We start from the raw sequence: 24152 nt of genomic DNA, 5'->3' as shown, positions 1-24152 counted from the left end.
ATTTACCTTGTACTTTTTAAAATTCAAATTTTATGTTTTTTTAAAAAATTATCCATTTAAGATTCTCAAATACATGTGGAAAAGTTTTGACAAGAATTTTACCATTTTTATCTACAGATAGCTATAGCTATATCCAGTAACTGCTGATTTTGTATATTACTTTTATTAGACTAGTCACAAACTCTTCCAATTTATTTTTCAAGTTTCCTAAAATGAAAGGACACACACACCTTTATCTTCTGATTTCTCCTAATGTTCCTTGCTGAAGGAGAATGTTTTGAACCCCAAATTCCTTTATCTTCTGATTTCTCCTAATGTTCCTAGCTGAAGGAGAATGTTTTGAACCCCAAATTCCCTTGATTAGTAATCAGAATCCTGCAAAAAGCAAGAGTGAAGCAAACCCTAAAAAACTTTGTCTTTAGAAACAACATTCTATTGTCCTCTGTGAAAGAGAGCATATCTAAAAAATGCCTGGATACAAATTCCTCAAAGTACACTTATTCTGCTAAGAAAAATGATACCTTATCCTTTTAAAATACATTCATTCTTAAGTACAAGATGTCATAAAATAAATACATTAACAATCTGATATTGGGAAAATCCTAACATTCCCGGATCAGAGTTCCATAAAAACCAGATTCCAATACTTTTAATATTAAAACTTACAAGCTAACAAATACATGTGGCAATGTCTTCAAATCATTATCAAATTATATTTTTTTCATATTTTAATAAGTAATCTTTATAGTGAACCTATCTTGTCATGTGCAATAGTTTGAGATACATTATCAGAAAATGCCAAGTTCAAATATAAACAGCTAACTTTTCATTTTTACTCTGCCAGGGAAATTGCAAAGTGCTAAAAAAATGCAAGCTGCTACTCGTCTTCTAAAAACAGAAATGAAATAATTAGATCACAATTGATGGCTCCTTTCTCAGAGGAGGGAAAAAAAGATGAATGCAACTGGAATGTTTATTGTCACTGAAATTCTTCAGGCCTGGATTCCAAGTATGGGTTTGATGCAGGTTACTATGACAACTTAAATTACAGAAAATGTCCCCCCTTCTTCTACAAAGTTTTTTCTGCCAAAAGATCATTTTGAGCCTCCTAAAATCTGTGTACATGAATTACCTGTAACAACAATAAAAATCTCTTTACAAGTTTTATTCAGAAATGCCCCCATCTAAACCATTAAAACCAAGTATAAGCATATAAAAAATAAATTCCACTAAATCTACATGGGGCAGAAAACCTAACCTGAAAACTCAAATACACACACACACACACACACACACACAGCTTAAAATATAAAATGTTGAGAGTATTTTGAAACTACTCCCCACTACCAGAAGCACAATATACTACCATCATAAGCTTCATTACAGAAACTATGGGAAATTACTTACAAGGCAGTTTTGAAAGAAGATTATAGGGCTAAGTCCTGTTTATCATTCTTTTCCCTCTATTAATGCCTTTTACAGGAAAGGTACCAGAAAAGGGGGATGGGAGAAGAATGCAGTCCTATTCCAAACAGAGAGAGAAGCAAATAAAATAAATAATCTGCAAAATCTTATATTGTCTCATGTAATCTGTTTTGTTTTTTTTTAACGTAAAATAGGAGGTTTAAACTTTGTTCTCACACAGCCTCAAATTTACAAACCAAGGAAAAGATGCCTTGTGATAAATAAAATGTGACTTATTCACTATCATTCCCTAAAAGAATAATGGCTTAGGAAAAACTGCATCATTGTAGAGAAAATGTAATTTAGTAGAAATATTCTGATTGTAATACATTAAAAATTTAAAGCTGCTACATTAAAAAAAAAGTTAAGGTGGTTTTACAGTGTAGCAATAGTGAGAATTCAAAGCTGGTTTTGTTGGTATCAAAGTCAACACAACTGAAATTAGAGGCTTAATTCAAAAAGGTTTAGGGAACTCACACATCCTCTTTCAATGAGTAAACTGGATCACTTCAGTAGTCAGCAAGAGCAAACCAGTTTTATGTACAGCTCTACCACATCCAGGAACCATTCATTTATTTAAAACAGACAAAACTCCGTTTAAAAAAGGCAAGGCAGTACGCTAAGGGAGTCTCTATGCACTTGAAGAATCAAAGGCTGTTAATTTTTAGCATATGAAACATTTGAGAAGAAATAGCCCAAAAATTAACTCTTTAGCAGCAAACTTAAAGCAACTCCTACATCTCCAACCTGTATGAAGGGTAACTAACAATGTTATAAAAGAAACAAAATAACTGAAACATTCAAACCCAAGTGTACACAATCTCTAAATATTAAATCTGAATCACAGTTTCTCTTGGTGTAACTTTTACATAAATCCTCCCAAATAGAAAATAACTAACGTAAAGAAAAGAAAGATTTACAGAATAGCTTTATCAGTGATAAAAGCTAAATCTAAAATTTAGGTGATGACACAATTATGGAGAGACTGTAGTAAGTGGGACTACATAATACATTTTGTTCCTTATACTTTTCTTCTTTAGACTATATAACAAATAGCAGAGCTTAACTAGCATTATTCAGCTCTTACATGGATATAACAAAACTGCTCTATTAGAATCAGACTATCTTTTATTCAACACTTGGGGTCTTCTAGTCATGGATTTTGCTAATGCCATGAGCAATTCAACAGAGTCTACAGGAAGAAAACTGAACCAGTAAGGATAAGGACTTGGGGTTTTGTTTTGTTTTTTTTTTTTTTTAAGATTTTATTTATTTATTTGAAACAGAGAGAGAGAGATCACAAGTATGCAGAGAGGCAGGCATAGAGAGAGAGGAGAAAGCAGGCTTCCTGCTGAGCAGAGAGCCCGATGTGGGCCTCGATCCCAGGACCCTGAGATCATGACCTGAGCCGAAGGCAGAGGCTTAACCCACTGAGCCACCCAGGTGCCCCAGGACTTGGGGTTTTATGAATATATTTCCCTCCACATAGTTTAGCAATTACTACATGGCTCTAAGGTTATACTCTTTATTTCAGGGGGGAGTTAATTTATGTAAGACCTTCAAAAATCATCACTGAAGCAAAAAATGCCAGCACATAACTTTTTTGCAAATGAGGGACTAAGGAATTTATGAGACGGCATGCTGGTCGGTGCCCTTAAAGAGCTTATTCACCTGTAAAATGTGAACAGTTTATTCACAAGTGATTCACATACTACAAACAAGATCAAATTATTTTCCCTTCTGACACCAATGAGTCACTTTAATGTTCAAGAGAGGATACACATCAAGCATACAAAAAGCAAGTGAAAATTAATTTAGTTGTATATTCCCACCTCAAGAGACTTTGTGACCCCCTTTACTTAATGAAGCCAATTACACTACTTGCAGGACCGAAGCTCAAACTATAAGCTCTTTCAGACTTATAAAGACCTTCTAACCTTCACTGTTAGAAATATTTTTCTGCTTTAAAAGAGGCTGCTATCCATCAACTGATCTATCCAAAGAAGATGTGGAGTGTGTGTGTGTGTGTGTATCTGAATATAAGAGAATATTATTCAGCCATAAAAAAGAATGAAATCTTGCCATTCGCAACAGGGCAGATGGAGCTAGTGAGTATAATGTTAAGTGAGTAAGTCAGAGAAAGATAAATACCATCTGATTTCACTCGTATGTGGAATTTAAGAAACAAAACAAGCAAAAGGAAAAAAACGAGAGAGAGAGAGAGAGACAAAGCAAGAAACAGACTCTAACTACAGAGAACAAACTGATGGTTACCAAAGGGGAGAGGGGCGGAGATGGGTTGAGTAGGTGATAGGGATTAAGGTGTACCCTTGTTTTGAAGAGCACAGGGTGATGTATGGAAGTGCTGAATTACTCTATTGTACCCCAGAAACTAATATAACACTGTATGCTAACAAGCTGGAATTAAAATAAAAACATAATCAATCAATCAATTAATAAAAAAAGAGGCTGCCAATTTAAAGCATGAGTAGAATAATGCTCGGGAAACCTAAGAGTGGTGAAATACTAATTTGCAAAAATTTGCTTCAGACTTCAAACTTGAAATCTAAAGAGCATGTTTCATAATGCTATTAGTGTCAACCCAAATCTGAACCTAGGGCTTATATTATACTGGCAAAAGACACTACTGCTAATTAAACTTTATACTTATCTAAATATAGGGCTTACAAATGATGATTCTTGAGAGTTCACCAGTGAACATAACCTCCAAAAGTCTCCCCAAATTTTGAACAGTTGTTTTTAAAATGTCACTTTAAACGATACTCTTCTAGGATATATGCGAGGAGTACAACTTTGCAGACTCACCTTACGGCGCTGGAGTCCCCAAGTGGGAGGAGTGCTGAGGTAGTCTTGAGGAAGAGGAGAGCACCAGACAGGTATTCTAGGAAGAGGTACACAGGCACCTGAAAAGGTACACAGTGTTCTTACAGTCCTGGCTAATTTTTATCTTAAAAATGCTGAACCACCCATTTTAACTCATAAACATCAAAGACCAAATAAATAAGCTTTAGCTTCAAAAGTTTTCCCAAGAATTTTTCATCCCTCTCTGACCTTCTCCCTTACTCCTCTGGACTACAATACTTGGGGGGTGAGTTTGTTTTCTGTTTAGTTTCAATTAGCATTTTTCCGCCACTGAAAAGAGAATCTCGGTTGTTTCTGAAAAAGGTCATTTGACGGGCCCGTGGTGCTCTAGGAAAGACTGTGTGCTGCCTTTTTCTCCTGACCAAAGCTTCCGGTAATACCACAATAATTTCTTGAAAGCAGTTTAGCAATTAGACATTTGGAAAACTGCCTAAAGCCAGGGCCGAAAAGTGACATTGAAGGAGACATCTCAGGTTTTCAGTCTTCAAAAATAAAAACAAAAAAATGCCACATTTTTCTTTGGTGAGTATAAATTATTACCACTAGCTAACCCAAGAAAGAGAGTAACTTGGCATCAGTTCTTTTGACCATTCTATTGCCTAATGCTGTGAGAATGTGAAACTCTGCCATTAGTCATAAAGAAAGCCTAAGAAAGACATCTTGGCCACAAGGCGGGAATTGATGCAATTCAGATGTCTGCCACATTCAGACTATGCCCTTAACAGATGTTTCTGCATTTATTTATAGAAAGGTTTACTTTTAGTAACAAGACCATCTTCTATCAACTATTTTTTTGCACACACAGACACTAAACTACTTTTATTATGAAAGTTACAGAAAGTTAAAGAAAGTTACAATCCTCAACAGCTTTGAAATAATAAAAAATATCAAATTAGAAATAGTGTAGAGAGAAAGAACCCAAATGTGATGCAAGCTATCAGAAAATATCTAAATTTCAAACACAGCTGAGGATGGGGTAAGTTACTCCAAAATTTCCCTTCCATAGCTGGGCTCTTTCTGCAAGGCTACTATAATCCTGAATGGAGACACTGTCGCTCAGTCTGATTATTAGACTAACATTTCATGTAACTTAATAGGTGTATAAAACTACTATCCATTTCTGGATTATTTTTTACATAGTGTTACGGCTGCAGTGCAAAGGTGCATTAGCTCATGCTTCCAAGTTTTAAAAGAAAAAGAGGGCAGCACTCACATTAACATTCTTTCTCATGAAAACAAATAAGCTTTAAGTGAACTAGGTACCACAGCATTCCTGTTTCATCATTTTATGTCAGATGGGTTAGAGCCTTCTGGCTTCAACTAGACCTACCTATCTCCTAAAGAAGCTAAAGAAAGACACATATTTGACGCTTATGTGTCTTGGTAAAAGAGCCTGTCCATTGAACATGTCATCCAAAAAGCAATGAAGAGGGGGTGCCTGGGTGGCTCAGTGGGTTAAAGCCTCTGCCTTCAGCTCAGGTCATGATCCCATGGTTGTGGGATCAAGCCTGCATTGGGCTCTCTGCTCAGAGGGGAGCCTGTTTCCTCCTCTCTCTCTGCCTGCCTATCTGCCTACTTGTGATCTCTCTCTCTGTCAGATAAATCTTAAAAAAAAAAAAAAAAAAAAAAAGCAATGAAGAGTCAGCCCCGCTCAGGGAGAGTTTTGGAAGATGAATTTAAAACCACGTGAGAAAGGCTATATAGACTAAGCACCCTAATTCCCACCCTTGGGCCGAGAAGCCACCTGGAATCCAGCTCTCTCTGGTAAACGGATTCTTAATTATCTAAATCAAAAATCTCATTTTTTATCTGTCTTTTCTTCTTTATAGCCTCATCTTTCTTTTCAGTTTTGTTTTTTAAAAAAAAATATTTTGAACGTGGGAAGTGGGCAGTTGATAAGGAGTGTCTAAAATTGACATAATCATTATCTTCTTATCCATAAAATAAGGTTATTAATACTAGAGCCAGACATTTAAAGGCCAAGATTATTGTGCCTATTTTCTCATGCTTAATTTAAAGTGATACTTACATATATGCTAACATTAAAATCTCTCCTTTTTAGATTTTTATAATTACAAAATTCTGGATAAGTCAAGGTTCTCTGGAATAGGATGGGAAGTGTTCTAGTCTTGTCAGTCCTGAGAACATGCTTCAGATGCCTGTGGGAAATGTCAGAACAGACAAGAAGCAAAGGTCTCAGGCTCTTGTATTCTTGTACTCACTTCTCTAGCCTCCTGTGAGGCTTCAGTCCTCTCCCTACTGATTACTATAACCATCCTATTCAACCCACTGCCCAAAACACTTAAAAAAAAAAATATACACACAAAAAAGAGCAAATCCTATCATTCTATGGTTTTTAAAAGAAAAAAAAAGTCGAAACTTCTTTTGTTTTGCCTTTAACTGTAGTGACAATATTTTCTTAACCACAAATATGGATATAAGATCTAGCAGTTGTGAGGGTGGTCATGAAGACAGTAAGAAATTTGTGATTTAAACTGAGATCATCTCAGAAAATTTACAAGGTCCTGGGGCTCCACCTGAGACTCTTCACCATCCTTGCATGCCACTGTCTAAACTTCTTTCTTGTCATTCCCTTGAAGCTACCACATAACATGCCCTAGCCTCAACTGCACTGCTCAGCTCCTCAGCCTCTAGCGCTACTTCATGCTGGCATCTCATGCCCAGGTTCCACCAACTTTCTGTACTGACCAAACTCCAATTTACCCTTCAAGAGATGACTCAAATGTCTCACATTCCCTGGAAACCTTCCCTCATCCAAACTGATTCATTCCAGGAAATCTCAAGTGGCTGGCTAATAGTACTCTTGAGTACTGTTTCCTAAATCCCCACAACCCTATGATGAAGGTAAGCTATAAAAAGGGAATAATCAGAATAAAGACTAGAAAGGTAAAATAAATGGTCCAACATCATATAGCTAATAAATAAAGGAGCCAGAAATTGAACTGAGGCAAACTGACTTCAGAGCTCAGGTTCTTCAACAACTGACCTCCTCATCTTCAGTACGTACCCCTGTTGTAATACTTGGTATAATTACAATGAAATATTTGCCCTTCCTTGAGGACAGAGACACTTTGCACTGCTATCTATATGCAACTGAAATGGACCAATAACCAATGTATGTTAACATGTGCAATTTGGGATAAAAGATGTAAAAATGAAAAATCTCTATACTCCAATAATTATATTACTTTTGATAAAATTAAAATTTAAGTTATCTGAACATTCACTGGACACTTGCACATATTAGATTAGACATTCTAGTTTGGTAGCCAGCCTCCAAGATAGCCCCCAAAGATCCTTAACTCCTGGTCTTTGTACCCTAGTGTATTCTCTTCCCACTATGAACACAGTTAACTTGTACAGCCAGCAGGATTATCAGGGAAATGATGTGTGACTTCCAGGCTAAGTCATAAAAGACAATGCAGCTTCTATCCTGCTCTCTGATCATTTGCTCACATTACAGATGGTCAATCGGCCCTATGGAGAGGTCCACATGGTAAGAAACAGGCCTCCTGCCAATAACCAGTTTAAATTTGCCAGGCATGTGAGCAAACTACCTTGGAAGTGGATCTTTCAGTCCTAGTCAAGCCTTCACAGAGACTACTTATAACTTGGGATGATATGTGGACTTCAAATTTTTTTTTTTTAAAGATTTTATTTATTTATTTGTCAGAGACAGAGGGAGAGAGAGTGAGCGAGCACAGGCAGACCGAGTGGCAGGCAGAGGGAGAAGCAGGCTCCCCACCGAGCAAGGAGCCCGATGTGGGACCCGATCCCAGGACGCTGGGATCATGACCTGAGCCAGAGCCAAAGGCAGCCGCTTAACCAAGTGAGCAACCCAGGCGTCCCTGGACTTCAATTTTATGTAAGATTCTGAGCTACAGCCACCCACCTAGGACATTCCTGGATTCTTGATCCAAAGAAATTAGGTGAGATAAAACAGAACAAAACATTATTGTTTTAAGTCCCTAGGTTCAGGGTAATGTGTTATGCAGCAATAGATAACTAATATATTATCTATTGCCACATACACAGCCTTTATTTAAATCAGTTTATAAGAATGCAAATAGAAGCTACTGATACAAATGAACACAGTATTAGGTTACTGCAATTCCTATACACGGAACCAAAAGAGTTCTTAGCTCTTTAAGAACTAAAGAGCAAAATAAATTCCAGTTTTCAAGAGATATTGCCTTTTTCCTTTCTTTCCTTTCCTTTTTTTTTTTTTAAATAAATGAAATAAAGCGTGCAAGCCCTTCATTTGCTTGTAGGTATCTCTTCGTGACTGCTGATTAATTCTTTGGTATATTCCCTTTCTCTAAACTAGGCCCACAAGCTGGATAATCAATGGACAACAGTGGCATTTTTATTACTGTAGAAATCAAAAAAGAGCTTATTGCTCTAGTTATTCAAGTCTTATAGGTCATATAAGAAAAAGTCTAAAGGTTTGGAGGAATTACTCTTTCCTCTGTGACTTCAAGATGCCTGAAAAGTTAAAAGAGCACATTTCTTTTTTATGAGAAAGAGAAAATCCCTCTAAATATTCAACTATAAATAAATATTCAACTATAAATAGAATGCAACAGCACATTTTCACAAGTGATATCTCTTTGTATACACAAAATAAAACAAGATCATAAATATTATGCAAATTTGAAATTCTCCTGAATTTTTAGTTTTTCTAATAAAAGGAACATTCAAAGTTTTTTTTTTGACATCAAAACTCACAGCCATCCTACATCTGTGAATATGATTCAGTTGTACTAAATATGCAATACTAGTAAAAAAGGTATTTTAGGTTTTACATATCCCACATAAAATGTTAAAACAATAAAATGATTACAGAAATAATAAAGGTAGAAATAAATCCATTATGATGCTATTAGCTGTTATTAGTTTGAAAAGCTAAGGGCAATGATAATAACAAAAAATAATTATTTATATAATAACCATTTACCAAATCCTTAATATATTTAAAATATAGTAGAAATTATAAATGTGAATAAGATATGGGTTTCTTTCCAGTAATTCTGCAATATTTGTGTGACATAACTAATGTGTAGTAATAGTAATACCAAGTGAATATTTTGGAAGCACCAAAAAGACCTAAAAAAAAGCTACAGTAGAGTTCATATTCTGGTGGATATTCAGGAGGCCTTTGTGAAATAAGCTATTATATCTCCATATGACTGCAAATTTTTTGAGCCTTTTCATGTTAATATGTTGAAATTCCCATCATATAGATGACAAACCTGAGGCTTAGAAAGATTAGGTGACCTGATCTGAACCAAGTTCTTGCCTTTTAAAGAAGTTATAGTAGATACTTGGAAAGTAAGTGCCAGGCAACACCTTATGCATCATTAGAAGCTATCCACTACTCTGTGAAGGTAAATCCTGACAGTCCCCATTTTGCAGATGAAGACACGAAGATCTCAGAAAGATTCAGTACCTTTCCAGGATCACATCGTTAGTAAAAGGTACAGCCCTGATTTGAACTCAGGAGTACCTGATTCGAAAGATCCTGCTTTTTTCTACCAGACTTCCATCGCAGGTTAGTTCATATAACCCATGCTGCTTCTCTTAAGTGTTCACATTCTTGACTGCACCTCCCCCTTCTGGCCTAATCAACTGATCCATAGCGATTGACAGCAATTCTGCTGCCAGAACTGAAATGCATCCTTATTAGTCTGATTTGTTATTAAATGTCACACAGGCAATCAGAAGAGTAACAAAGGAGAAGGATAAGACAAAGGATACGATCAATTATTTTTTAAATAGCCTAACAGTCATCTTTGTTTAGACAAGTCTGAAAAACGCATTCCATAAACTTTGCTAGACAAGTTATCCACGGGTTCCTTGGATAGGGTCTTCTTCCCCTAGCTAACACTTAACCCACACATCAGAGTTGTTTTCAGGGCAACTGCAGAGTTTGGTAAGCATTCATTAAATACTTCAGGTATTTTTATGGAAGATCTATCACTCCAATTTGAGCTGCCCTAAAAAACCATGGTTAAGTGCATATAGGTTAAAGAACAAACATAACCGTGTTAATAGACACTATGTCTCCCTGTAGAACACAGCTCAGACAAATATGACACTGGGACATATTAAACGGTTACATTAAGCAAGCACTTAAAAAGAAACAGCATGATTGTGGCGTGGTCCAGTGATTTGGCCAGCACACATGGCCCAGCGTTTAAGAGAAAACATAAAACTGATGAAAATGTTAGAAGGGAAAAAGACTTGAAGAACAGAAGAGGAAGTGGGCTCCTTCCACAAAGCTGTCTTTACTGTTGCTTAGAAAGTACAAGGCTCTTTTGGAGGCACAGTGATTTTTTTCAGAAGAATTTAGGTGGAGCAGGTATACCCGTTAAAGAGCTGCTTTCTAAGACCAGCAAAAATTCAAATATGGTTAACTGGTCTTTGATTTAAATGAACTAAAGGTTAATGACACCGGTGAAGCTGTGGCCAGTCCTTCAGCAGAAAGTTCCTCTAAACATACTGAAAGGAATGGAGATTTCCAGAATGTTTTGTGTTATTTGTTAGACCCACTCCCCCACTGCTCCATGGAATCCTGTCTCATTTCTTCTTTATACTCCCAGCACCTCACACAGAATCTGGCACACTCACTGAATGAGGATGGGAGGAGGGCCAGCAGGAGGGGCTTGATAAAGCAGGAATTTGACATGCTATTTCCTGAGGGGGCATGCAGACAGCCAGCTGATACAAATTTCTCTTTTCCTTCTACACCTACAAGGATGGATTTGTTGGGAGGTAGGAGGACTATTTTTTAAATGAAAGAAAAAAAATTAATTAAAAAGCAAACTGGTGGCTTTGTTTTTTGTATTAACACAATGAAATACCAAATATTGATTTTAGTCACTCCTACCACTCCTGGAAATTTTTTTGAATACCACAGATCTCTCTAGTTAACATCTTATCAGATTTGATCATCCAGCTTTTTTTTTTTTTTTTTTTTTTTTTTAAAGATTTTACTTGTTTATTTGACAGAGAGATTCCAAGTGGTCAGAGGCAGGCGGGAGTTGGTGAGGGCCCCCCCCACACCCAGCAGGCTCCCTGCTGAGCAGAGAGCCAGATGCGGGGCTGGATCGCAAGACCCTGAGATCATGACCTGAGCCGAAGGCAGAGGCTTAGCCCACTGAGCCACCCAGGCGTGCCAATCATCCAGCTTTATTTCTGTCAATTTACCATCTGCTCAATAATGCTACCAGACAACAAGAAAAATCCCAAGATTGCTTTTAAAGACCTCACAGTTCTGATCAGAAGGTTGTCCACAGAGATGTTTTAAACTTTCTCCTGTTTTTCTTCTGTTGGTCTCAGAACTCATTTTTAAAAACCCTACCATAAGGAAGCGTATTTTCAAATGTGATGGATTCATTTTAAAATTAACACTAATTAATTTGAAGTGACAATGATTTTCATTCTCCTTTTAAAATAGTTGATAGAAAATTTTTAGCATATTTAAAAAAACAAAGACAAAACACATAGAGCATAAAGAATACCCTGCTATTGAAATTGACGATTACTATGTAACACTTCAGCATGCTCAAGTATGTTTTAAACAATTATCAAATTTCATAAATTGAACTGTTTCATAATGTATGTTAATTTTGAACAAATGTTTTCACTTCAGTTCAAAGAAGAGCATAAGCAATAAGGCTGCCTTAAGTTGAAGAAAAGAGTATCTTTATGTTTAAATGCTATTTAAGCCAGGCACTCGTTAATTATTTACCTATTTCTGAGACCTTATCATTTCCTGCCTTAGTGCCTTAAGGAAGGGAAGTCCTTGGATCATTTCTGGGATTATAGTCTCCACAGGTTTGGTATCTTCTTTTCCCTTGCTGAGACATTATAATACTGACTGCAGTGCTCAATTTGGCTCCAAGTTTATAAAAACTAAGTTACAAGGCAAGACTGCATGACATAGTTGCCATAATGTATCATGGATTTTGGTCAGCTCATACCACATTCCAGTTCATACCATTCACTGTCAAGCAATGACTCTAAAAATCAAGAGTCCACTCCAGACCCAAGAACACAGGAAAAACAGCAGAAACATATAAGAGCCAGTGTGTAAGGATAAATAAAGGAGAAAACAGGATAAAAAAGAGAAAATGATTAAGCAAACAGAAGTGGCAGAAAAGGAGGGGGGAGAAATAAATAAATAGGAACTTGGTCAGGGTTGTGAAAAGCCAATAACTAAGGGAAATGATAGGTCAGATGTGAGGGAAACACACGGAGGAAGTGAATGGAAGTCTAATGCCTGCATGATTCAGAGACAAACGGGGTTAAGAGGAGCAGTCAGCAGATGTGCTAACAGAAGAGGCAAGCAGTGACATGATATGGAAGCTAGCAACAGCCTACACATCACAGGCTCCTAAAGGCACTTGGAACCCATAGTCTCAATGGTCCAGCCAACCCAATAAAATGTGAGGTCATCCACACTGAAGTCAAGGCTCCAAGGAGAAAAGTGACCTTGCGCTCCACACGTTCTGGAGGTAGTGCAGCAAACACCCTAAGCTGAGCTCTGCTATAATGTGCATTTGGGACACTCATAACCTCCCTGAGCCTCAATTCCTTATCTTTACAGCAAAGCTCATGGGGATAAGTGCACCTGCTATATCTTGTAATAAATTCCTCATAATCAACATCTCTATGCCCCGGAAGATGAAGAATCCTAGAAGATGATGAACTGATGAATGTAAATCCTCAAGACCACTCCACGTCTGGGTGGGGCAGAACCCAACTTAGGATGCTGGGGAAACCACAGCGGACATAACCATCTCATCTCCTTAAGACTGAGGGCAAGTGAGGTGCCCGGGTGGCTCAGTGGATTAAGCCTCTGCCTTTGGTTCAGGTTATAATCCCAGGGTCCTGGAATTGAGCCCCGCATCGGGCTCTCTGCTCAGCAGGGAGCCTGCGTGCCCCTCTTTCTCTGCCTGCCTCTCTGCCTATTTATGATCTCTCTCTCTCTCTGTCAAATAAATAAATAAATCTTAAAAAAAAAAATCTACCCTTTGGGGTGCCTGGGTGGCTCAGCGGGTTAAAGCCTCTGCCTTCGGCTCAGGTCATGATCCCAGGGTCCTCGGATCGAGCCCCGCATTGGGCTCTTGGCTTAGCAGGGAGCCTGCCTCCCTCCTCTGCCTGCCTCTCTGCCTACCTGTGATCTCTGTCAAATAAATAAATGAATGAAATCTTAAAAAAAAAAAAAAAAAAGACTGAGGGCAGTCTCTGCTACAGGGTCAGAGAGACCAGGAGAATTGCTTGCTATACCTACATTCAGGGAAAAAAAATTCTCTAAACACTTCATTTTATACCACCTTCTATGTGCCAAGCCACTGTTTTAAATACTTCATGCATATTAATTCATTACTGCTCATAACAATCCCACGAAATAAGAATTTCCTCATTTCCTGATAAGGCAAATAGCTTACAACCCGCCTCACCCTGCTAGCAAATGGCAGATTCTGTATATGAATCTGGCCCTGTTTACTGGAGCCTATGCTCTTACACAATCCATAACACTGTCTCTGGCCAGGACTCTGCACCTTGTTTTCCTGACAGGATGGCCTTCTCTCCTTCAAATACTGATTTCAGCCACCCCTCTCTGAGTTTCACATCCATAAGATGGAGATAAGACCACTTCTTTCCCAATGGGATAGAATATTCTTATATCACAATGCCTAATAAACCATAAAAAAGATGCTCTATATCATATATCAGTAGGGAAATGCAAATTAAAATGAGATACCACCACACACCTATTAGAATACCCAAAATCTGTAACCTCATTTGGTATAATGTATATTTGGTATAAACCCTGTAATCTCATTTGGTATAATGAGTATACCAAATGGTACAGGAACTCTCATTCACTGCAAGTGAAAATGCAAAATGATACAGTCACTTCAGAAGACAGTTTGGTGTGCAATAAACATACTCCTTCCATAGGATCCAGTGATTGTACACGTTGATATTTATCCAAAGGAGCCGAGAACTTATGTTCACAGAAACTTGCATGTGGATGTCTACAGCAACTTTATTTATAACTCCCCAAACTTGGAACGAAATTAAGATGCCCTTCTGTAGGTGAATATATGAACGGCGGTACATCCAGACAATGGAGTATTATTCAGAGCTAAAAATGAGCTATCAACCATGAAAAGACATGGAGGAAAGATGAATGCACATGACTAAGTGAAAGAGAAGCCAATCTGAAGAGGCTACACACTGTATGATTCCAACCAGATGACATTCATTCAAGAAAAGGCAAAACTATGGAGACAGTAAGTGGTTGCCATGTGTTGAAAGAGGAAGGAATGAATAGGCAGAACATGGAGAATTTTTAGGGCAGTGCAAATCTATACTCTAATGGTGGATACATATCATTGTACATTTACCCAAACACATAGAATGTACAACACCAAAAGTTAATGGTAGTGTAAACTATGGACTGGGTGATAATGATATGTCAATGTAGGTTCATTAATTGTAACAAATGTACCACTCTGGTGGAAAATGCTGATAATGGGGAAGGCTATGCCCGTATGGGGTATATGGAAAATCTCAGTAACTTCCTCTTCGTTTTGCTGCAAACCTAAGACCGCTCTAAAGAGATAAAGTCTTAAAAAAAAAAATGCCTAACAATAGCTGGCACATTGCAGATCCTCAGTAATTGCTAATTTATACCTTTACCTCAAGTGATCATTACCTAGATAAAGGCTACCATCTGCCCAGCCTTCCATGTCTATGTCCGACTAAGGCCCTGGTCAGACAAAATGGCTCCCTGCACAGCCAAAGACAGAGCAATGCTAGGACTGAGTCTGCCTTTCCTCCAAAAGGTACCAAACAAAATTACCTGGATGTATCTCTCTTCGATGGATACGACCAAATTTAAAGATGTCTTCATGAACTATGAAAAGCACAGGGCTTGTTTGAACCCAGCAATGAAAAGAGCCCATTCCTGAGCTGTTATCTGGTATATTACGACAGGTAACATAAGGCCTAGCATTATAATGCTATAACTTATAAGTTATAGCATTTGATTGAAAAAAAAAAAAAACATTTAGCACACTACACAACAACTGTAGCAATTTTTTAGAACTCATTTCTGCATGGTGCAACATTAGTGCAGCCCTAAGACTTAACAGAGTGGAGTTCACTTCCCACATATACTAGCCAATAGGCCTGGGAAACCAAAACTGCCCCATGCTCAAAATCCACATGCTCTGCATCTGAAAAATTAAAGGCTCAAGACCAGGGTCATATCATCACCCTGGACATTTTCCTCTGGGCATATTCCAATTTGTTAATGTCCATGAAATTTGGCACCCAAAACTAAAAATGACTTTCTAAAGATGGTCTGATCAGCTTTAAAGATTTATCACCTGTGTTGATTCTGCCCTGGCTTTTTTTTATTATTATTTTAAATTATTTCCATTAAATGCTGAAGAGATATAAAGGATAAAGAATTACAAGAGAATTCTAGTTGTGCCCACAGCTAGTTTTATGGAAAAAAAAATTACTAGTATCTCTGAAGCTCCTTTTGACTCTTCCTAACCCACTCCCTCATGCCCTACTTAGAAGTTAAAACTCCCCTAGATTCTGTGCTTACTCTTGCCTTTAGAAAAATAATCATTTATACCGAAATGATATGCTATTTGGTTTGCCCAAATTTCTGAACTTGATATAAATGGAATCATACCACATATAATCTTTTTCTATTCAATATTGTGTTGCTGCTTAGATGGGTGATCTATTCATTTTCAAAGCTGCAGAAAGAGTTCCCATGCACAGGTATGGGCTCAGGCTGGCTGTCTCCAGACAGCACACACTTTGATGTAGTGGTGTCTATGATGTATTTACTGGTGGTTCATCACGTTCAGTCATCACCTTAGTGCTACAGTAAGCCACTGTATGTACAAAGCACACCATGGTTATGTTTTCTACAACTGACGTTTTTTTCCAGGGTTTATGGGGTGGGCCACATAAAGTACTCTGAACACTGGTGGATATATGCTGGGTTGTAGGGTATGTGTATTTTCAACTGTATTAACTGAAATCAGTTTTCTTCAAAACTGTGCTCATGACCTACTATGGTTTATAAAATTTCCTGGGTTGGATTCAACTTTTGTTTTTAAATGAAAAAGAGAAAATCAGAAAGGAAAAATTATAGAGAACATTACATTTAGGAGGATACAATCAATTTCCTAAAAGTCTGGCTTAAATTATATACAGCTATCATATGTATACACACATCAATAAATGAGTTTTTTACTGTGGGTCAGTCAGAAAGCTCAGTGTCCTCCAGTTCAAGAATTCTTTCTTTGGCTAGGTCTAATTTACCATTTAGCCTGCATGCTGATTTTTTTTTTTTTTTAAGATTTTATTTATTTACTTGTCAGAGAGATAGTGAGAGCACAGGCAGGCAGAGTGACAAGCAGAGGCAGAGGGAGAAGCAGGCTCCCCGCAGAGCAAGGAGCCAGATATGGGACTCAATCCCAGGACGCTGGGGTCATGACCTGAGCCAAAGGCAGCCACTTAACCGACTGGGCCACCCAGGCATCCCCGTGCTGATTTTTAGAATCCAATTATACATTTATTTTCTCAAAGCTCTCTTTGGTTTTTTCAGACCTCCTTTGTCATTTTTATATTCGCTTGCTATTCACTCACATTTTTAACATTCCCATTTCCTTAAAACAAAGTTACTTTACATTCTCTGTCTGATAACTATATTTGAGATCACTCCATGTCTAATTCTGTTATCTAGTCATGATGTTCTGTTTACTTGTCTGTTTTATAATTTTGACCATAAGTTAAAATTTCCAGCAACTCTATTTTTCAAACTCTTTTAAGGCCTGGGTTGAAAAAAGATTTCCCCAGAAGGAATCTGCACTTGGTTCTGCCTTGAGCTACTATGCAAAAACCACTTTACAACTACATATTGTCTTTTTGAACTATCTAGGTTGGTCTAAATTAGGACTGTAAACCTCCATGAATGCTAGTTATTGGTTATGGAATATTAGAGAGACAGTTTTCCTTATGGTTTCTGGGGATTGGGAGGAGATCCAGGAAAAAGTTAGTTCTAGTTCAATGCTACACTATGGAAGTAACCTTTAGGGGATCCCAGACTGATATGGAGACATCTATTAAACTTTTTTCCCCTAACACAGGCTCTGGGCTTTGGAGAGAGCAACAAGAGACCAAGTAAATCAAAGCTGGTACTTGCTGGATTCAACAAGTGTTCTCATATTGGCCATCTCACTCATCTCACTGAGGTCTCGCTTTCATTTTCCAGCACACGTTTCCCCCTCATCATTTTTAAAGGCACATTTATATAACTTATCTAGCGTTTTTATTTTAGTTTGTGGTAGAAGAGTGGTTTAATGTATCTAGTCTCACACCTACCAGAAATGAAAGGTCGCGTTAACCTTTTAAGAGGCCATTACCTGGGGCGCCTGGGTGGTTCAGTGGGTTAAAGCCTCTGCCTTCGGCTCAGGTCATGATCCTGGGGTCCTGGGATGGAGCCCCGCATCTGGCTCTCTGCTCAGCAGGGAGCCTGCTTCCTCCTCTCTCTCTGCCTGCCTCTCTGCATACTTGTGATCTCTGTCTGTCAAATAAATAAATAAATAAATCTTAAAAAAAAAAAAAAAAAGAGGTCATTACCTTGGGGCGCTTGGGTGGCTCAGTGGGTTAAGCCTCTGCCTTCGGCTCAGGTCATGATCCCAGGGTCCTGGGATCGAGCCCCACATCCAACTCCCTGCTCAGCAGGGAGCCTGCCTCCCTCCCTCTCTCTCTCTCTCTGCCTGCCTCTGCCTACGTGTGTTCTCTGTCAAATAAACAAATAAAATCTTAAAAAAAAAAAAAAAGAGGCCATTACCTCCTGTTCTTTTCATATGACCTATGTTGAGATAAGTTTCCTCATTCCTGTACTTGTGTAACTGCTATTATTTTCAATCTAACTGTGGAAATTCATATTCTGACCCATTAAATTTAGTCTTTTTATGGTTCACCCATTGTTTGAAGCCATTAAAATCATTCTGAGTTCTCAGTCTGTCATTTTTAGATTTAACCTGTATCTTCAAACTTTTTCATTCACAAACTTGATTAACGTGCCTTCTATATTTTTATTCCAAGTTGAAAAATATGTGGAACATGATATCCCTCATATATATTAATTACTAAAATATAATTTCTGAAAAAAACTGATATATCAGGAAAGTAGAACCCAGTATGTTCGATTTCACACAATAAAAGACATTTCCCTGGAAATGTGCTTTTATAAAATCAAGGTTTTATTACCTTTACCTAGGTGTCATTTAAGAATGATTATGGATAATTTTTAGTATAGACCCTTGAAATGGGGATTGCTATGCCTCCCTCACATACCACAAATTAAATTTAATACAGATATAAGAGTAGGTTAAAGTTAACAAAAAGGATGGCTTCAAAAACGATGATACAGAAATAATCAATCATAGTTTAAATGTTGCTGACAAGTAAAACCATGACAGCAATAGCAAAGATCCTTCAGGGTGGGCTGAGAGAGTCACACTGAGGTGAAGACTGGTTTAGCCTTTGCTTTGGTGATTAATTTTACAAGAAGTAACAAGGTCATTCAGCATACCAGGTCTTTTCCACCTCTATAAGAAAAGGATCAGCAACTAAAAAACATATTAACATTATATAAGGTAACCATATAATTTATCATCGTGGACAAAAGGTCCTTTTGTTATGTCAGAACAACAGGACTGATCTAGTAAACTGGGACATATGTCACCCTAGCAATGTTACTCTTTCTTCTTTCAATAAAGCAACTGCCTCAGTATCTCCTTAAACTGCTCATAAAAAGTGCACATGCACTGCCAATTTTCTACTGGGCAAAATTTAAATTTATGGGATAATATGCTAATAAGGTCCTTCAAAACCTCCCTCCCAAATGCTATGTTTAATATACTGATGGTTAAAACAGTCAGTTTGATATCCTTAATTCTTAAAATGAAAGTTTTAAAAGAATTTAAGTTATCTAAAAAATTCACTGAACTGTAATATCTTGTTCCATGAATTTTTTAAAAAATTAGCTTAAATTTAAATTCCTGAAATGAGACTATCTCAACAATCTGACATCTACATCCCCTGTGATGAAAAAGTTAAAATTAGAGCATTTCTAACTACTGTCCTTGCCTCAGCTAGGCCTGCTCAGGTAGCCAAAATTCTTTCTCACAGGCCTAAGAACTTAGTGCTACCCCCACCCCACTCTCACCAACTAACAAGAAGACATAATACAATTTAAAGCACAAATCCACCTTCCACTATATGTTCTATTGGGCCAACATGATGTTTTGATATTTTGAACAGGCTGGAAATCACCCCCTAATATCCAGATATATGGCTTCTCTGAAAAAACCTGAAGATAAGCCAAACCCTGGTCCACCCACATTCTCTAAAGACAGTAATCAGGTTGAGCTGTGTGAGGACCACCCCATTTAGGTGGGGTGTGTGTGTGTGTGGCTTGCCACAGTTGCAACCACTCATCCTTTCTACCAAACCTACCTCACCTCTTAATGCCAACTGCCTGACTGCTGTAATGAGTTTGCAAACCCTGCCATAAGGCATGTAAAGAAAGAGATAACCCACATACACCGAAGGCTAACATATTCAAGACAAGAGCATTATATACCCAAGCCTCAGGGGTTGTAGAACAAGAACGTGCAATACCCAGTGGGTCAGTCGGCTGACTGATTCATCTGTCTGATGTCTGATTTTTTTTTTCTCACTTCCATGCCATTCCTCATCTTTGCTTTTTCTCCTTCTAATTGGCCTCATTCTTCTTAGACGAGGTCTTCCACTACGTGCTCAGTTAAATTTCTGCAAACTTATTTTCTCATTGGTAAAATGAGCAAATTTACCTTGCAGAATTGGAAGATTAAACAAGTATGTGGGTAAAGGACTGAGCACAGCCCTGTACCTATAATATTCATTCAGTTCATGAATCTTTTCTTTTTTTTTTCCTGCAGTATTTATTTTATTTTTATTAACATATAATGTATTATTTGCCCCAGGGGTACAGGTCTGTGAATAATCAGGCTTACACATTTCACAGCACTCACCACAGCACATACCCTCCCCCATATCCATAACCCAATCACCCTCTCCCTACCCCCGACCCCCCAGCAACCCTCAGTTTGTTTTGTGAGATTAAGAGTCTCTTATGGTTTGTCTTCTTCCTGATCCCATCTTGTTTCATTTTTTCCTTCCCAAAACCCCCCGTCCTGCCTCTCAAATTCTTCACATCAGAGATCATACGCTAACTGTCTCTCTGACTGACTTATTTCGCTCAGCATAATACCCTCTAGTTCCACCCACGTCATTGCAAATGACAAGATTTCATTTCTTTTGCTGGCTGCATAGCATTCCATTGTATATATATACACTACTTCTTCTTTATCCATTCATCGTGTTGATGTCCATCTAGGTTCTTTCCATAGTTTGGCTATTTTGGATATTGCTGCTATAAACATCTGGGTGCATGTGCCCCTTTGGATTCCTACATTTCCAACTTTAGGGTAAATACCCAGTACTGCAATTTCTGGTTCAAAGGGTAGCTCTATTTTTTTGAGGAAACTCCATGCTATTTTCCAGAGCGGCTGTACCAGCATCCATTATCACCAACAGTGAAAAAGGGTTCCCCTTTCTCCGCATCCTCGCCAACATCTGCCTTTTCCTGACTGGTTAATTTTAGCCATTCTGACTGGTGTGAGGTGGTATCTCACTGTGGTTTTGATTTGTATTTCCCTGATGGTGAGTGACGTTGAGCACTTCTTCATCTGTCCATTGGCCATCTGGATGTCTTCTTTGCAGAAATGTCTATTCATGTCTTCTGCACATTTCTTTTTTTTCCTTTATTTTAAAAAAGATTTTATTTATTTGACAGAGAGAGAGAGAGAAAGTGAAAGAGGAAACATGAGCAGGAGGAGCGGAAGAGGGAGAAGCAGGTTTCCTGCTGAGCAGAGAGCCCAACATGGGGCTCGATCCCAGGACCCTGGGATCATGACCTGAGCTGAAGGCCAGGTGCTCCCATTTCTTGATTGGATAGTTTGTTCTGAGGGGGTTGAGTTTGCTAACTTCTTTATAGATTTTGGATACTAGGCAAATATCTTCTCTTTCAGTTTTGTTAACTGTTTCCTTGGATGTGCAAAAGCTTTTGATCTTGATGAAGTCCTAACAGTTCATTTTTGCCCTTGCTTCCCTTGCCTTTGGCAATGTTTCTAGGAAGAAGCTGCTGTGGCTGAGGTCAAAGAGGTTGCTGCCTGTATGCTCCTTAAGGATTTTGATGGGTTCCTTTCTCACATTGCGGTCTGTCATCCATTTTGAGTCTATTTGTGTGTGGTGTAAGGAAATGGTCCAGTTTCATTCTACTGCATGTGGCTGTCCCAATTTTCCCAACACCATTTGTTGAAGAGACTGTTTTCTTTTCCCCCATTGGACATTCTTTCCTACTTTGTCAAAGATTAGTTGACAATAGAGTTGAGGGTCTATTTCTGGGCTCTCTATTTTGATCCATTGATCTATGTGTCTGTTTTTGTGCCAATTCCACACTGTCCTGATGATTACAGCTTTGTAATAGAGCTTGAAGTCTGGAATTGTGATGCCACCAACTTTGGCTTTCTTTATCAACATTCCTCTGTCTATTCGGGGTCTTTTCTGGTACCATATAAATTTTAGGATTATTTGTTCCATTTCTTTGAAAGAAATTGATTATTTTGATAGGGATTGCATTAAACATGTAGATTGCTTTAGCTACCATAGACATTTTCACAATATTTGTTCTTCCAATCCATGAGCATGGAATGTTTTTCCATTTCTTTATATCTTCCTCAATTTCATTCATGAGTACTTTACAGTTTTCTGAGTATAGATTTTTTGCGTCTTTGTTTAGGTTTATTCCTAGGAATCTTATGGCTTTGGGAGAACTGTAAATGGGATTGACTCCTGAATTTCTCTTTCTTCTTTTTTGCTGTTGGTGTATAGAAATGCAACTGGTTTCTGTGCATTGTTTTTATATCCTGACACTTTACTGAATTCCTGTATGAGTTCTAGCAGTTTTGGAGTGGAGTTCTTTGGGTTTCCACATTAAGTATCATATCATCTGCAATGAGTGAGAGTTTGACTTCTACTTTGCCAATTCAGATGCATTTTATTTCTTTTTGTTGACTGATTGCTGAGGCTAGGACTTCTAGTACTATGTTGAATAGCAGTGGTGATAGTGGACATCCCTGCCATGTTCCTGACCTTAGGGACAGCTTTTCCCCATTGAGAATGATTTTCACTGTGGGTTTTTCATAGATCGGCTTTGATGATACTGAGGTATGAACCCTCTATCCCTACATTTTGAAGAGTTTTGATCAAGAAAGGATGCTGTACTTTGTCAAATGTTTTTTCAGCATCTTTTGAGAGTATCATGTGGTTTTTGTTCTTTTACTAATGTATTGTATCACACTGACGGATTTGCAGATGTTGAACCAAACTTGTAGCCCAGGAATAAATCCCACCTGGTTGTGGTAAATAATCCTTTTACTGTACTGCGGGATCCTATTGGCTAGCATTTTGGTGAGAATTTTTGCATCCGTGTTCATCAAGTATATTGGTCTGTAATTCTCCTTTTAGATGGGGTCTTTGGTATGGGGATCAAGATACTGCTGGCCTCATAAAATGAGTTTGGAAGTTTTCTTTCCATTTCTATTTTTGGAACAGTTTCAGGAGAATAGGTATTAATTCTTCATTAAATGTTTGGAAAAACTCCCCTGAGAAGCCGTCTGGCCCTGGGCTCTTGTTTCTTGGGAGATTTTTGATGAGTCTCAATCTCCTTACTGGTTATGGGTCTCTTCAGGTTTTCTATGTCGTTCTGGTTCAGTTTTGGTAGTTTATATGTCTCTAGGAATGGATCCATTTCTTCCAGGTTATAAAATTTGCCAGCATATAGTTGCTCATAATATGTTCTTATAATTGTTTGTCTTTTTTTGATGTTGGTTATGATCTCTCCTCTTTCATTCATGATTTTATTTATTTGGGTCCTTTCTCTTTTCATTTTGATAAGTCTGGCCAGGGGTTTATCAATCTTATTAATTCTTTCAATGAAGCAGCTCGTAGTTTCATCGATTTGTTCTACTGTTCTTTTGGTTTCTATTTCACTGATTTCTGCTCTGATCTTTATGACTGCTCTTCTGCTGGTTTAAGCTTTCTTTGCAGTTCTTTCTCCAGCTCCTTTAGGTGTAGGGCTAGGCTGTGTACTTGAGACCTTTCTTATTTTTTGAGAAAGGCTTGTATCACTATACACTTTCTTCTTAGGACCGCCTTTGCCATGTCCCAAAAATTTTGAACAGTGGGTGTTTTCATTTTCATGTTTCCAAGAATTTTTCCAATTCTTCTTTAATTTCCTCGTTGACTCATTCATTCTTTAGTAGGATGCTCTTTAGCCTCCATGTATTTGAGTTCTTTTCAACTTTCCTCTTGTGACTGAGTTCTAGCTTCAGAGCATTGTGGTCTGAAAATAAGCAGAGAATGATCCCAATCTTTTGGTTCCAGTTGAGACCTGATTTGTGACCCAGGATATGATCTATTCTGGAGAATGTTCTATGTGTACTAAAGAAGAATGTGTATTCTGTTGCTTTGGGATAGAATATTCTGAATACATCTGTGATGTCCATCTGGTCCACTGAGTTTATTTAAAGCTTTTATTTGCTTTTTGATCTTTACTTGGATGA

General features: G+C 37.9%; 1 protein-coding gene across 5 annotated transcripts in view; it reads right to left on the bottom strand.

Moving 5' to 3' along the window:
• The window catches only part of RASSF8 (Ras association domain family member 8), a 134050-nt gene that overhangs the window by 83169 nt on the left and 26729 nt on the right, over positions 1-24152 (bottom strand). For 2 of the 5 annotated variants that reach the window (XM_047740032.1, XM_047740029.1), the window contains exons 2-3: positions 6377-6506; positions 4291-4388 (exon numbers count right to left, since the gene is read on the bottom strand). The exons of 1 other annotated variant lie outside the window; for it this stretch is intronic. The gene's annotated coding sequence lies outside the window, so the exon portion shown is untranslated. The remainder of the gene's footprint in view (positions 1-4290; positions 4389-6376; positions 6507-24152) is intronic. 2 more of the 5 variants (XM_047740028.1, XM_047740027.1) reach the window with 1 other exon arrangement.

This window comes from Lutra lutra, chromosome 8, assembly GCF_902655055.1.
Source record: "Lutra lutra chromosome 8, mLutLut1.2, whole genome shotgun sequence".
Taxonomy (NCBI): Eukaryota; Metazoa; Chordata; class Mammalia; order Carnivora; family Mustelidae; genus Lutra; species Lutra lutra.
This window is presented reverse-complemented; position numbering and strand designations above follow the sequence as displayed.